Source organism: Apium graveolens, chromosome 4 (assembly GCF_009905375.1).
Source record: "Apium graveolens cultivar Ventura chromosome 4, ASM990537v1, whole genome shotgun sequence".
Classification (NCBI taxonomy): Eukaryota; Viridiplantae; Streptophyta; class Magnoliopsida; order Apiales; family Apiaceae; genus Apium; species Apium graveolens.
In genome coordinates, this window is record NC_133650.1 from 199,348,398 (window position 1) to 199,359,266 (window position 10,869).

At 40.3% G+C, this 10,869-nt stretch overlaps 1 non-coding gene across 1 annotated transcript; it reads right to left on the minus strand.

The window, feature by feature from the left end:
- Window positions 1-257: 257 nt before the first annotated feature.
- On the minus strand, window positions 258-364 carry LOC141722724 (small nucleolar RNA R71). Its single transcript, XR_012575729.1, has one exon. It is a non-coding gene; the product is annotated as a small nucleolar RNA R71 (small nucleolar RNA).
- Between the last annotated feature and the right edge of the window lie 10,505 nt (window positions 365-10,869).

Below are 10,869 nucleotides of genomic sequence, written 5' to 3' on the forward strand. Positions count from 1 at the left end.
TAATCTATAAGGATTTATATCCTTACCGGGACCCTTCTCAATAGCTGATTTTTGCCTTATTAATTAATTATGAAATTAATTAATAATCAGGGCTTTTGGGCCTTCTTTATTCCATCAGGCCTGATCTGGTCCATCAGGCTTAACCATTCCGGTCTGAGTATCATATATCTTTTATTGGGCCTAGCAGCCCACACCTTACAGTATTTAATCATAATTTATTTATTCCTATCAAGTTTTATCCAATGGCGAAGACTGCTGCTATGAGGAGTGCTCTTACTCAGTTTGCGCAGCAACCTACAGAATCTATGTGCGAAGCTTGGGAGCGCTACAAAGAGATGTTGAGAAAGTGTCAACATCATGGAATGCCTGATTGGATGGTGATCACTGGTTTCTATAATGGTTTGGGGGCCCAATCTCATCCCATGCTCGATGCAGCAGCTGGAGGCGCCTTGTGGCCCAAAAGCTATACTGAGGCTTATCATCTTATTGAGACTATGGCTGCAAATGAGCATCAAAACCCAACTCAAAGGATGATGCCTGGGAAGGTAGCAGGTATTATGGAAGTTGATGCAGCTACAGCTATTGCAGCGCAACTCCAAGCGCTGTCTATGAAGGTCGATTCTCTAGCCACCTATGGGGTCAATCAGATAGCTATGGTCTGTGAGCTTTGTGCAGGTTCTCATGCTACGGATCAGTGTTCTCTTGTTAATGAATCTGTTCAGTATGTGAACAATTATCAGCGACAACAGCAGCCTGTGCCAGCTACGTATCATCCTAACAACATAAATCATCCAAATTTCAGCTGGAGTAATAATCAGAATGCTATTCAACAACCATATCAGCAAGGCGTAAGTAAATAGTTCAATCCACCTGGATTCTAGCAACCACAACATTATGCTCAAAGGCAATCATATCCTCAACAAGGAGGTGCAGCTCCACCCTCTAGTGCTGATTTTGAGGAACTTAAGTTGTTGTGCAAAAGTCAGGCGGTTTCTATCAAGACCTTGGAAAATCAAATTGGTCAAATAGCCAATGCAGTGCTCAATCGTCAACCTGGCACACTTTCCAGTGATACTGAAGTGCCAGGCAGGAACGAAGCTAAAGAGCAAGTCAAGTTTATTACCTTAAGGTCTGGAAAAGTTGCTGATGCTGAAAAAGTAAAAGAAGGAGAAGCTGAAGCTGGTGATGAAGAAGCTAAGCAAAAGAAGAAAGCGGAGGAACCAAGGAAGACTACTGTTGAACACACTCTTCCTGAGGGTAATACAGGGGAGAAATAGCTCTATCCTCCACACCTTTCCCTAAGAGATTGCAACAACAAAAGTTGTATAAGCAGTTCGGTAAGTTTCTGGAGGTCTTCAAGAAACTTCACATCAATATACCTTTCGCTAAGGCTCTGGAGCAAATGCCTAGTTATGCGAAATTCATGAAGAGTATTCTTTCAAGGAAGGTAAAACTGGATGACCTTGAGACCATTTCTCTAACGGAAGAATGCAGTGTTGTGCTGCAACAAAAGTTACCTCCAAAGCTTAAAGATCCAGGTAGCTTCACCATTCCTTGCACCATTAGCAAGTTGTCTTTTGACAAGTGCCTGTGTGATTTGGGAGCAAGCATCAATCTGATGCCATTGTCGATCTTTAAAAAGTTGAATTTGCCTGATCCAAAGCCCACCTACATGTCTCTACAATTGGCTGATCGTTCTATTACTTACCCACGAGGCATAGTGGAGGATGTGCTAGTAAAGGTGGATAAGCTCTTATTTCCTGCAGACTTTGTTATTCTGGATTTTGAGGAAGATAAGAAGATTCCCATAATCTTGGGAAGACCTTTCTTGGCTACAGGCCGTACCTTGATAGATGTGTAGAAAGGTGAACTTACAATGCGGGTGCAGGATCAGGATATGACATTCAATGTATTCAAAGCAATGAAATTCCCTACAGAAGATGAGGAGTGCTTAAAAGTGGATATGATTGATTCTGCGGTTACTTCAGAACTTGATCATATGCTAATGTCTGATACATTAGAGAAGGCCTTAGTGGGGGATTTTGACAGTGATGATGAGGATGACAATGAGCAACTACAATATCTAAATGCTTCTCCCTGGAGGCGAAAGCTAGACATGCCATTTGAATCTCTTGGTACTTCTGACCTCAAAAATGCTGAAGGAAAACTCAAACCATCTATTGAGGAAGCACCTACCTTGGAGCTTAAACCATTGCCTGAACACTTGAGGTATGCTTTTTTAGGTGATGCATCTACTTTACCTGTTATTATTGCATCTGACCTTTCAGGTAGTGAGGAGGACAAGCTCTTAAGGATCTTGAGAGAATTCAAATCAGCTATCGGATGGACTATAGCAGACATCAAAGAGACATCAAAGGGATCAACCTTTCATACTACCTGCATAAGATTCTGCTAGAAAAAGGTAGTAAGCCGACTGTTGAGCAACAACGCAGACTTAATCCTATCATGAAAGAAGTGGTGAAGAAAGAAATTCTGAAGTGGCTGGATGCAGGAATCATTTATCTTATTTCCGACAGTTCTTGGGTGAGCCCCGTGCAATGTGTACCTAAGAAAGGAGGTATCACTGTGGTAGCAAATGAGAAGAACGAGCTCATCCCCACTCGAACAGTCACATGATAGAGAGTATGCATGGACTACAGAAAGTTGAACAAGGCTACGAGGAAGGATCACATCCCTCTTCTGTTTATTGATCAGATGCTTGACAGGTTGGCCGGTCATGAGTATTATTGTCTTCTGGATGGCTATTCAGGGTATAATCAGATTTGTATTGCACCAGAGGATCAAGAAAAGACTACCTTCACTTGTCCATTTGGCACGTTTGCTTTCGCAGAGTTTCGTTTGGGTTATGTGGTACACCGGCCACTTTTCAGAGATGTATGATGGCTATATTTTCTGATATGATTGGAAATAATTTCGAGGTGTTCATGGACGACTTCTCCGTCTTTGGACATTCGTATGATGAATGTTTGAATATTTTTCGTGTAGTACTCAAAAGGTGTGTGGAAACTAATTTGGTGCTCAATTGGGAAAAATGTCACTTTATGGTGCGTGAAGACATTATTCTTGGGCATAAGGTCTCTAGCAAGGGTCTTGAGGTGGACAAAGCCAAGGTGGGAGTCATTGAAAATCTTCCACCACCTATTTCTGTGAAGGGAATCCGTAGTTTTCTTGGTCATGCGGGTTTTTATCAGTGTTTCATCAAAGACTTTTCAAAAATATCTAAGCCGTTGTGCAATTTGCTCGAGAAGGATGTGCCTTTCAAATTTGATGATGACTATTTGACGGCATTCGAGACTCTCAAGAAGAGTTTGATAACTGCACCAGTTATTACTGCACCTGATTGGACATAGCCTTTTGAGATGATGTGTGATGCGAGTGATTATGTGGTGGGCGCGGTTCTTGGGCAGTGCAAGAATAATCTCTTTCATGTGGTCTACTATGCTAGCAAGACCTTAAATGGGGCCTAAATGAACTACACCACTACTGAGAAGGAGCTCTTGGCTATAGTCTTTGGCTTCGAAAAATTTCGATCTTATTTGCTTGGGACAAAGGTGACAGTGTTCACTGATCATGCGGCCATTCGCTATTTGGTTTCCAAGAAGGATTCGAAGTCGAGACTCATTCGTTGGGTGCTCTTGCTACAGGAATTTGAGTTAGAGATCAAGGATCGAAAAGGTACGGAGAATCAAGTAGTTGACCATCTCTCTAGATTGGAGAATCCCGAGTCTACTTCACATGATAAGACATTGATCAACGAATCTTTCCGGATGAGCAGTTGTTCGCAGTTCAGGAGGAAGAGCCATGGTTCACAGATATTGTGAATTATCTTGTCAGCAATATAATGCCTCCTAATTTGACCACAGCTCAAAAGAAGAAGTTTCTGTATGAGGTGAAGTGGTATATGTGGGATGAACCTTATTTATTTAGACAGGGAGCTGACAAGATCATCAGGATATGTATCTCATTCTGTGAGACGGAGGGGATATTACGAGACTGCCACTCCACAGTTTATGGTGGACATTATGGTAGTGAGAAGACGGCAGCTCGTATTCTGCAAGCAGTTTTTTCTAGCCTACTTTGTTTAAGGATACTCATCAGTTCGTTTTAAGGTGTGATCGTTGCCAAAGAGTGGGAAATCTTACGAGAAAGGATGAGATGCCGTTAAATGTGATGCTTGAAGTCGAGGTCTTTGATGTTTGGGGAATCGATTTCATGGGACCTTTTGTCTCATCCTGCAATAATCAGTACATCTTGCTAGCAGTCGATTATGTCTCAAAATGGGTAGAAGTCAAAGCTCTACCGACGAATGATGCAAAGGCAGTGTTGAATTTTCTTTATAAGCAGATTTTCACAAGGTTTGGAACGCCACGAGTAATCATAAGTGATGAAGGGTCGCATTTCTGCAACCGTAAGTTTACTTCTATGATGCAGCGCTACAATGTGAATCATCGTGTTGCTACTGCCTATCATCCGCAAACAAATGGTCAAGCGGAAGTGTCTAACAGAGAGATCATGCGCATTTTAGAGAAGGTTGTTTGTCCGTCAAGGAAGGATTGGTCTTTAAAGCTCGATGAAGCTGTTTGGGCTTATAGAACAACATATAAGACTCCACTTGGGATGTCCCCATTTCAACTTGTGTATGGTAAGGGATGTCATTTACCTGCGGAGCTTGAGCATAAGGCCTATTGGGCGTTGAAGAATTTGAACCTAGATTTAGATGCAGCTGGAAAAAAGCGAATGCTTCAGCTTAATGAACTTGATGAATTTCGACTCCAAGCGTACGAGAACAACAAAATGTACAAGGAAAAAGTTAAAAGGTGGCACGACAGGAAGCTTCATCCTAAGTTATTTGTGTTGGGGCAACAAGTTCTTTTATTCAACTCTCGTCTCCGACTTTTTCCTGGGAAGTTGAAATCAAGGTGGTCTGGACCTTTTATTGTCAAAACTGTGTTTCCACATGGAGCGGTGGAGATTTTTGAGAAAGATCCGGACCAAGCATTGAAGGTTAATGGTCAGCGTTTGAAGCACTACTATGGGGACACGGCAAACCGGGAAGTGGTTAGTGTCGTTTTATTGTCAACTTGAGTAAGGTACGCTACGTCAAGCTAATGATGAAAAAGAAGCGCTTCTTGGGAGGAAACTCATGATTTGTTATTACAGGAACCCTTAGAAGTTAGTAACATATCCAAAACCACAAAAAAATCAGAAAAACAGGGCAAGGAAAAAAATATTCCAGAAGACCCCTGAGCGCCCGCTCAGCTCTGTTGAGCGATCGCTCAAGGGCCGACTGGGAGAAATATTTTTTAAGTCCAATAAAAATCCAAAAAAATATGAAAAATAAAAAAACAAAATACAGCCCATTACCCAGGACCTATTTCCCCATTATCCTATGTTTTTAACCCTCAAACCCACTCCTAGTCAAATTTTACCCTAATCCCTACCCTATATATACATACACCTATTCCATATACTCCCCATACACTTTCAAACCTTAAACTCTCTCCCAAACCCAAAAACACAAATCTTAAACACTTTTTCTCAGTTTCGATGGCACCCAAGAGATCCAGGACTATTGATAGCAGCAGCACTGTCCCTACTGCTGATTCTTTGAGGGGTACTGCTGCGAGGCCTCAGTTGTTTGATAGGGCTACTGAGGAGGAGTATACTAGGCTTCTGCGTAAGCCGATTTTGAAGGAGAGGGGGTTCTTACCATCGGGGAGGGATGGTGAGTTGTTGCCTATGATTGCTGAGAAGGGTTGGATTGCTTTCTGGTGAGTCTCCTGAAGCAGTTCCGATGAGCGTTATTCGCGAGTTCTATGCGAACACGAAAGCTGAGAAGAATGGGTATTCTGTGGTCCGGGGGATGACGGTGGATTATCACCCTGCGGCGAATCACCGTGTGATTGGGCAGTGACAGAGGAAGCCCACGGAGGAGAACTGGAATGAGAAGACTATTGAGGATTTTGATTTGGACTTGATTTGTGCTACTCTCTGTAGGCCGGGCACAGTTTGGACCTTCAAGACTGGGACTAACGAGTATCACCATTTTCCGGCGATTGCGATGAACAGGTATGCCCGTGCATGGAATGCTTTTATTTGCGCTAATATTCTGCCTACTTCGCATGCACATGAGGTCACAGTTGAGAGAGCACAATTGTTATGGGGAATTTTGAATGAGGAGTACTATGTGGACCTTGGTGAGTTCATCTACCAAGGAATTCTGAAGTTTTTGAGGGGAGCTAAGCACATGAACATCCCTTATGCATCCACGGTTACAAAGCTTTGCCGAGCATTGGGAGTTCAGTGGCCGTCTCATGAGCAGTTGCAGTTGCCGGCCGCTCCTATTGACTCCGGGACTCTGCATGCGATGCAGGAGTGGACCGGTGGTGAGCCCGAGGAGCATGGGCTGGGTTATCATCTTTCAGGAGGGCATCCAGCACGAGGTGCTACCATGGCGAGGCCAAGGCGAGATAAGGCTGGTTCTTCTAGAGCTCAGGAGGGTGCTGAGATGGCTGATGCCCAGTATAGGAGGCTGTCGAAGAGGATGGACGCTATGTACGAGACACAGAGCAGGTTTGCTCAGGAGCTCACCCTTGCACTTGGGACTACTTTTCGAGGCCTTAGAGCTGACATCCAGTGGCCAGTTTTTGGTGAGGACTCTGCATATCCGCCTCCTGATACACCACCCTCTGAGGGTGATGATAATGATGATCTCTCCGAGTAGGTATACCCTGTGTTCCTTTCTACTACCTTCATTGGGGACAGTGAAGATTTTAAGTTTAGGGGTTGTAGTTAAAGAATATTTTGTGTGTATGTCATATAGTTGCATATTCATGATAGTTTAGTTCATATAATTGCATTTTTTTCCATATAGTTTTTTTTTATTTATAGCTTTATTTATCATGTCATATAGCTCATACATATACCATGATCCCTTTTGCGCTGATTTACCAATTAATTTGTGATGTTGATGTGAGTTTAGTGATAGCGTTGAAGTGATGTTGAGTCGTGTAAGTTGATATGCATGCTAGAAACACTTGTAATTTCACTAAGTCTTAGAGAATGCTTAAGGACTAGATTGTTGTTATGGTTCGATGGTTTTCAAGGTTAATCTATTGATTATGCTTAGAATTTTATAATAGGTTCTTAGTGATAAAAGGCATGAAAAGAAAAAATGGAGTGAAAAAATGGAATTCATTGCTAATTGTGGCTAGGCGTCAAATGGCTAGTAGCCGGCTCGTGTTTTTATGCGAGTAGTTTAGGGTTGAGCAAGATGGAGTGAAACGCACTTGCTCAGAAAGTTGAAAAAAAAAAGAAAAAAAATAGAAAAGAAGAAGAAAAAAAAAGAGTTAATGCATAATTGATCACGCGTGGGCTCTTTGGTATTCGAGTTATTAAGTTCTTAGGGGACTTTGTGCCTAGTGACCTAAGGCTTTTATAGTCTGGGATCCGCTAACCTAACGCTCACTACATGGATGTCATTGCATAAGTCTTTTGTGGACCTCACTCATTGCACGGTCAAATAAGCATTTGTTGTTATAAATAAAAAGCATGATTCCGTAATAAGCTCCAGAAATCTTGAAGTGTTATAAGTCATTTTGTGCCTAGAATTTTATTCTTCGTATAATCATGCGATTGCCTTGAGGATAGTTGAGTTATGATAATTGATCTAGTTTCGAAGCATATCTGTTAAGCTTCTGCACACACCACGTTTCTGGATGTATGTTAGTTTGCATGATTTGATTGATCTTTATTCGCCTAATTGCATTTGTTGAGATGTCGTAAGTTGGTTTGTTTGGTCGTAGTAAGGGGGATCGCTGCATTTCATATAGATTACATTCATGCATGTTTTCGTTTTGTTTTTGAGTATGTGACGCTTGAGGACAAGCATCGATTTAAGTTTGGGGTGTGATAAGTGGTATTTTATACCATTTAGAACATCTTATAATAGCTTGAATTGGTGTCTTGAAATCAAGTATTTTGTGTATTTGATGCGTTTTTCTAGTGTTTGGGTATTTCAGGGTATTAATTGCATTTCGGGAGAGATTTCATCAATAATAAGCCTTGGCATGTGTTTAGCATTGCAAGTGGGAAGATAGGAGCAGATTGCAGCGAAGAAACGGGAGAAAGACAGATCAGTTTCCGGTAGGGGGCTGAACGCCCGCTCAGCTTTGCTGAGCGACCGCTCAGGAAGCTGAGCGCCCGCTCAGGAATGCTGAGCGGCCGCGCAGGGTCGGATTTTCAGAATTAATATTTTAGACTCCTATTTCTGTTTGACTTCCAACTTCTGAGTTAGCTGGGCTTTATGGGACTCCTATATAAGTAGATTTCAGAGACGTTTCAAAAAGGTTGGATCGTAGTATTAATCGAAGAGCAAGGAGATAAGGAAGAAGACCGTTTTAACACACCGCAACGAAGAGGAAGCATATTTTCTTGTGATTCTTTATTTCGTTGTAACGTTGGATGCTAGATTTCTTTACTTTGAACCTATTTACTCTTGTGACGTACTCTGGTTTAATATAAGTAGTTTTGGTTATTATTCTCGTGTGTTATTATCATGTTTTCATATGAACCCATGATGACGATGAGTGTTATTATGGGCTAATCGTGATCATGGGGTCGTAACGGATTTACTATGGAATTCTTTAGTTAGTTGTTTAATACCTTAGTGTGTGATGATTATATGATATCTAGTATTGGTTGTGCGTATTCGTCTTATGTGCATCGCGAATATATAAGATAGGGTGTTAATCTCTTGTGAAGCGACGGTAGATCTTGAGATTTAGAACTTTCCATGCTAGCATAGGTTCATGTAAGAGTATGCATGATTAGTGGGTAACTCTAACCGTTTTATTTACCCTCTGTAATCAAAAGGAATAACTTGTGCTTAAATCGTTATGTTTTCAATTTATGTAGACATATAGGGTGTAGACATATAGGGACTCAACATAATTGATGCATATTCAACTTCTATCTTAATTGTGGATGCTTGGTAGAATGGTATTAGTACAATGAAAGTTGGCTTTTATCAGTTCCGTGTTATTCGATTAATATCATCACTGTTGCATGCTAAGGGTAATAACAATAGCTATTGAAGGAAGTAGTAATGAAGTTGTGATCTCGTGAGTGTTTTAATATTGTTAATTCAAGTGTTAATTAAGTGTTTAATTTTCGTAGTTAATTGTAGTTAATAATTAGTTAATCAAAATTAAGTGTTATTGTTTTAACATTGAGAAGTAGTCATACATTGGTGAGTGAGTTTAATTGAACATAATTAGTCTGAGTCTCTGTCGGAACGAACTAGAAAGTATTCTATATTACTTGCGAACACGTATACTTGCGTATGTTATTAGCGCGTGTTTTCGCCCTAACAAGTGGTATGTTTGTAGGCAAGGGCTATGTAACCGATGGGCTATTTAAGCTCAATGTTATGTCCATTAAGGACGATAATGAAATGAAGAATTCTTCTACTTACTTGCTTGAGTCTCCTAATTTATGGCATGCTGGATTAGGACATGTTAATTATGATACTTTGTGAAGGTTGAGTGTAAAAGAATACATACCAAAATTAACAATTGATACAAAACATAAGTGTCAGACTTGTGTTGAGGAAAAATTAACGAGATCATCATTTAAACGCGTGAAAAGAAACACCAAAGTGCTAGACCTAATACATAGCGATATATGTGATTTAAAATTCGCTCCAACTAGAGGAGGGAACAAGTATTTTATTACATTCATAGATGATTGTACAAAATACTGCCATGTATATTTTCTGAAAAGCAAAGACGAAGCTATAGATAAATTCAAAATATATAAGGAAGAAGTTGAGACACAACAAACTGAGAAAATCAAAACGATACGAAGTGATCGTGGAGGTGAATATGTTGAACCCTTTGGGGAATTCTGTTCACAATATGGTATAATTCATGAGGTCACCGTACCATACTCCCCTCAGTCAAATGGAGTGGCTGAGAGGAAGAATCGCACTGTCAAGAAATGATGAATGCGATGTTGCTAATGTAATAACCCCAAAATTTTAAACTTTTTTTGTAACCCTTATGAATAGTGATTTTGCAGATTATGCTGAATGAGAAAACTTTTCAAGCCACACTATGTAGGGTTTCTGTTATTGATCTTCTGGGATATTATTAGTACTCTATGTGGTATATAAGTGTATGTAAAGATCGTCAGAATCCAATTCCGAACACTTTGATTTTTCCCGGAAATCCACTAGATACGGAAAGAATTGAGTATAAGGTAACAGGATAAAAAGGATTTAAATTAAAGGATTATAAGAGAGGATCATAAAAGGAATACAATATATTAAGAAAGGTTAAGGGAACCTAAGTAATAAGATCCCGGGTATGATCCCTCAAACGATAAACGAAAACGAAAGTTAAGCGAACCGTATAACAGATCAGCGGTCATTAGGCAAAGAATTAGGAAGTTAATCAAGGGGATTAGAGAGGATGATGTCACCCAACCAATGAGAAGAGGACAAAGAGGGAAAGATGACATCATAGCATGACATAAGCATGACATGGGAAGGAAGGAGGTGTGGTTGAATTAGAACCACACAAAGTCCAAGGTTAAATAGGTAATTAACTAACACAAAAACAAAACCAAATCAACCAAATCATTTGTCACCAAAACAAAATTCTATTTTCTCATCACCAAAAACATTGCTCTCGGCTTTTTACTATTTCAAAGGGAAAAAATTTCAAAATCCAAGATCCAAGCTTCCTAAATTGGTAAGATAATTCCCTAGTGTTTCTTATGCATAGTTATGGTTATATTATGAGTTTAAGCCACCAATTCATTCTCTATCTTCTCCAATAAATCAAT